Below are 5,583 nucleotides of genomic sequence, written 5' to 3' on the forward strand. Positions count from 1 at the left end.
GAAAGTTCTTCCAGGGCTACCAATTCAGGATATCTGAAGTTATTTGTAGAATATGCTCACGTCACTGGTGGTACACCAAAACTAAACAAAAGGAAATGCATTTATTTCAGACCTGTAAAAAGAACTAGGAAAATCAATCAGTTGGATGGACAAGAAAATAAGTAAAAATAACTAATAAGGACTAGGCAATCTTTTTTAATTTAAAGGWAAAGATAAACACATCATTTTGCAAGTGACTGCTGTGGGCCAGCATTCTACATGTTCTTGCTCAATTTTGGTGTCCCTTTTAGAATTGCCCCACCCTGCTAACAACTACCACGGTGGACTTCCTGATAATAAATGCTATGCTAAATGGTATTTACGGGTTTGAGGGAAATATTGAGCAGCACACATGAAGAATGGAACAAGGAATCAGAAAAGCAGTAGGATATTAAGAATGAGTTTTGCTTTATCTACAGGAAACTTATAGCGTAGTAATTCAAACATGTGGCTGATCGTGACTTTTGATTATTGCTTCATTCTCTGTTTAAATATAAYATGTGGGATACTTAGCCTAGCTACAAAATGAAAACTGGTATAAATCCTTAATATTTCTTAAGTTCATCTCAATACTGCTTTTAGAACCTAGAGAATTCAGAGTATCATTTTAAATTGCTGTTATTGCTGCAGAGCAACTATAGCTCTGGCAGCCTCMGATGGGCTTTGTTTCAGCTCTCAGTATCTTCAACGAAACAGGTAACTAAGATCTAAATTCCCAAAGGTTTTGAGTGCCAAACTCCCACAGGAATTCAGTTGCAGCTGAACAGTTTTCAGCAGAGTTGGGTGCTTAAGTATACTTGGAGACATGTCTAGGCTTAACTTCCYTTGATAGGACTACTTTAAATTAGAATTGTTCAGATAGCCCTTCTGCCCCGTCATTTCCCCTGTGCATCACTTATCTAATGCTCCTGCCCTGCCTCAGGGCCTACAGGCAAAGGACTTCAGAGACATGTATTTAAAAAATAAGAATTTATATGTTATTGGATAATAGTTGTTTGCCTTTGTTGTCTTACCTCCAGCTCTCCAAATTGTGGCAAGGAGTTCCAAAGGTTGGCAGTGTAATACATGTCAGAATACTTGCCTTTCTTTTGTTTTGAAGGTACTRCTCTTTAACTACCTCCATCAGAGGACTGTAATGAGGGGCCAGTTGCTTTCCTTTAAGGCTTTCTCTTATTATGAATAATTTAGTCTTTTCTGCCTCCATTATCCAAGTGAGGGATATCTCTGTATTTCTTGTTTTTTATTATAACTGATCCCTAATTTTTATAACTGCTTATCGTGTGTGAATCCTGCCAGTATCTCAGGTATTTTTATCTTTTCCAGATCTCTGTACAGAAAAGTGTAGCCTCTGGATGAGTAAGCACCATTGWGGGATATATTGGTCTGACAGAGTGATCATCTGTAGCATAGTATGGAATTACAGTAGAACTAGCTAAGGWCAAATGTGTCCTTCGGTTGTATTGAGTGGATTGGGACTGCAGTCTTTGTTCTTTTATGTTACTTTAGGACAAAATAAAAATGTTACTTTATGGAGTTAATGAATCTGCAACAGTTTCCGTTTGGCTTATCCCTGAGATGTTTTGCTTAGGTATGTATTTCTCATATACTTTTACCCCCAAAGTATCACAGGGGTGCTGCAATCTCCGGAAGATAAAAACTGTAATGTGCAATAACAAATCAATAAAGTAGACTTACTTTTTCTATTTTGTCTTCTTCACTCATGTTTCCCTAGAGTAGATCGCTCATCTCTGAAATGGTCATTTGGTGTTTAAAGGACTTTTGTTTGTGTGTGATTTGAGCTTGCATAGGACTGTTTCTTTTCCACAGTGAATTCAAAAAGACTTTTTGAGCTGTGTACCTTGAGCATGAAAATTGTGATTTGGATCACTTTGAATTTTGATGTCAAACAGGAATATTTGCATCCATCTAGTGATAACTGGGAGTGGCGTTAGATGTAGGAGTTTACATTTGTGGGACCTCTCTTTACAAGCCTGTCATTCCACTAGTAAGACATATRCTGGTATCTTACTTGTTTTGAACCAGCTTCTCTTCTGTTTGTGTTTTTGAGGCAAAACTGGACTTTGAAAGAAACCAAGTCAATTGTTACGGATTATTGCTCCAAAATCCTGAATTGAATAACTACTCAGAACAAGATTTATTCTTCTTGAACCCACTTTAGTTGATGCAATCACCTCACATGACTGATTGTTTTACCATTGTGTTATTATTAAAAATTATAAGGATAAAATGWAATGTATGGCTTGCAAACACATGCAGTCTTAATTTTACACTCGAAATCAATGGCTGTTATAAACTGTGCATTCATCAACTGAAGAAATAAACCATCAAGCATTAGTCCTTTTTCAGACCTTCTCCTGGGGCAAGTGTTCACACAGGGAAAGCAGTAAAATACTGTGTGACTGTTGTAGATTTTCCTCGCTTCAGTTAGCAGTAAGGGGAAGTGAGCATGCACTTCCATTTACTTCCTCTTCGATTCAGCTTCCTCTTTCTTTTTACTCTGGCATCTGACCAACCCATATTATTCTTTCATATGCTGTTTTCTTTACTTTGTGAACTTGTCCAAATGATACTGAGCGATATCACCAACTTAAATTTTTGTCTCCATTCTTGTTAATTATGAGTTGCACTTCTGAAAAGCATATATGAAAAATGTGATAGTTTTTTAAAAGCATGAAGAAGCTTTTGTTAAAATACTGAATGTTTGTAAGTTTCTTTGATCTTGATTTTTTCTAAGTAAATAGAAATGCTATATATGCCTTTGGAAACTACATGTTATATGTTTTTGAAAACTACATGGAAATGCATTTTAGACAGATTTTATAACTAACAGGCTATAGTTTTGATCAAAGATCTATAGTACTCTTGAGAACAACAGTCTTCCTGAAAGAGATGAGGTTCAATCATGATTATTGTTATACAGAATGATATTGGCAATGCGTGTTAAAAGTTTAGCTRGCAAATGACAACACTCATTCACTCACTTCTAGGAAGCTTGACTGCTGCATTTGGGGACCAGATAGAATAAGCTAATCAATGCCTACTCTAATGGGCTGTTTTTAGTAGTGTTCAGTGAATTTTGCTATTTGATATACCTACACCCACACTGCAGTCTTTGAGATTTTTTTTTCTCAAAAGAGAACTTCACTTTGAAATTAGGAATCAGTAGCTCAAAATTAGTAAGAACAGAAGTAATTACATCAAAATGGATGAATATAACTGAGAGAAAGTATCTGTGCTTTTAAGATAATTTCTTCAAATTAGTCAAATAACAGTAATTAATAGAAATCATAATGAATTCTGTTTTGCTTCAGAATCATGCATACAAGTGCTTTTAGAAAAGAATGATTATTCAGATTGGCAAGTGTAGTACATGTTTATTCTCTACTGGTGGTTAATGATTCGTCATAAGTTAGCAATTACAGTTGCATCCCAGAGTGACCTCTCCTAGTAGGGTTAAAGCATGTCAACCAAGTGTTTGGGAGCTTGCATCTAACCTAACATTTGCTGGCGATTACACACACCAGCACACAGACCTGCACGTAGTATGCACAGGCTCCAGGCTCTCAAGTTGCTGGCCCCTCTGGGGCCAYGATCTCTTATGACCCTGTACATATGGGTCCATGCCTGTATATGTCACCATACTCATACATGTGCAAAGAATATGGAGTGCCTTCACCTAGGAAAATAAGTAGAAATCTAGTTTAAGAAAACAGACATACTGCAGGGATAGGCACTGTGCATTTCCAGGCCAGCTGGGAAGAGCTGGGTCAGGTGCGCCAGGGCATTGATGAGGTTACCAGGATTCTTCTACCTGACATTGGTCCTCTGCCCCTTTGTGTTTAGGGAGATTAGCCTTTAATCACAGAACCTAACATATATTAATGTTTAGAGCCTGGGACATCAGTCTGGCACCTGTTGTCCGTGCAAAAACTGTGCCTTCTAAAAAGAGAGTAAAAGAGAAGGTAAAAAGAAAGTTTTGCCTGTAGGATGCTGCCTTGCTTTATCACATACTCCTCAGCATGTTCTTTTCATCCTTTTTCTGTGACTTTTTGTTTTGTAAAYGCTAAACCATTTGTGAACCCGAAGAAAGCACTTTAAGTAAAGCAGGATGGGAAAGTGTCTGAAAACAACAGCTCTAAAGACAATGAGTAAAGGAACTCAGGAGCTCTGAGGCTGGCAGTGAGTATTTTGATTAAAAAGAGCAGGACTTGTCCCTGAACTACCTTTTCCTGTCTGAAAGCGGTCCTTCAAGGTGCTCTATGAGGGTGGGAGAATGTCCATGTTCACTGCTCTATCCCTGTGGATGAATTATTGACACTGTTGAAAAGTGAAGTCCTTTTCCTGGCACTGCTGAGAGGCACTAAATACATCTCAAAACAGATGGCACTAGAACAGAAGTGAAGAGCAAAATCACATCAGTTAAGGATAAGTTTTTATTSTTATCTATTCTGTGTTACTTTGGAAATAATGTGGTCTGAAAAGCCTAGTATTCCTCAGGAGTGGTCTCTGAGCCATTCCTGAACCAAAATTGAGTTTTCAGTATAATTACATTATAGAAAGATGCAAAAGGATCGTGACATTGCTTGAAATACACAGCTACAGCAAGTGTGACATGATACAAAATATCTGTTTTCAGGCTTCTATTTCTTCAGTTACTCTTCTGAATTTCAGTAACTTAATAAATTTAATAGTAAAATAAATTAGTTTTGTCCTCTGTGACAGGTGTCCTGATATTCTGCAGTACTTGGTGTGCTGAGGTGTTATTCTCAGTGCCTAGCCATGGAAATGTGGAAGACTTAATCAGTCCACAGAGTATCAGGGATTGGATAAACAATATAAATGTGATTGCCTAACTGGCATTTGCGAGAGCATATTTCACCACAAGATACAGGCAGAGATAGCTAGCAAGCACCACTACTTTTTTAGCCTTGCGTTTCAAAGTCCTGTGTGGGAAAGGTCAGTAACAAMTAGAATTCCACACTAAGACGTGGCATGCCGTTCACTTACGGGCTGTACATCTTTACCAGGATAAATTCAAATGTCATTAAATTCACGGGGGAAAAAACATTAAAAACTTCAAAGGCTTTTTCAGAGAGACCAGCGCTACATGATACAGGGCAAACAAAAGTTTGAGCCCTCTGCGTGTCTTTATCCAAGAACTTCAGCAGTTCAGCGCTGTTTAGGCCCTAAGGAGATAGTAGAGGAATTCAGAATTATTAATTTCAAATGGGAGAGCTGTAGCTTATGCAGGACTGTAGTCTGTCGCTTTAGGGAATAGTTCAATTGTTTATTCTTCTGACATGGGTATGGCTACTTGGGCATGGGACTTTTGCTCTTTTTGGTTTTTTTTTTGTGCTTCCCCTTCCCCCCCCCACGCCCCCCATGATCTCATTGCTACTGTCATCGCCTCAAGTGATAGTCTTTTATTTTAGGATTGAGTTTAAAAGAATGGCTTGCGGACTCCATTCTTCTTCTTCTTCTTCAAAAAAAAAAACCCTCAAACATACTATTAACTGTTGAGAT

The sequence above is a fragment of the Rhea americana genome, unplaced genomic scaffold (assembly GCF_003343005.1).
Source record: "Rhea americana isolate MKP2758 unplaced genomic scaffold, rheAme1 scaffold_57, whole genome shotgun sequence".
NCBI lineage: Eukaryota > Metazoa > Chordata > Aves > Rheiformes > Rheidae > Rhea > Rhea americana.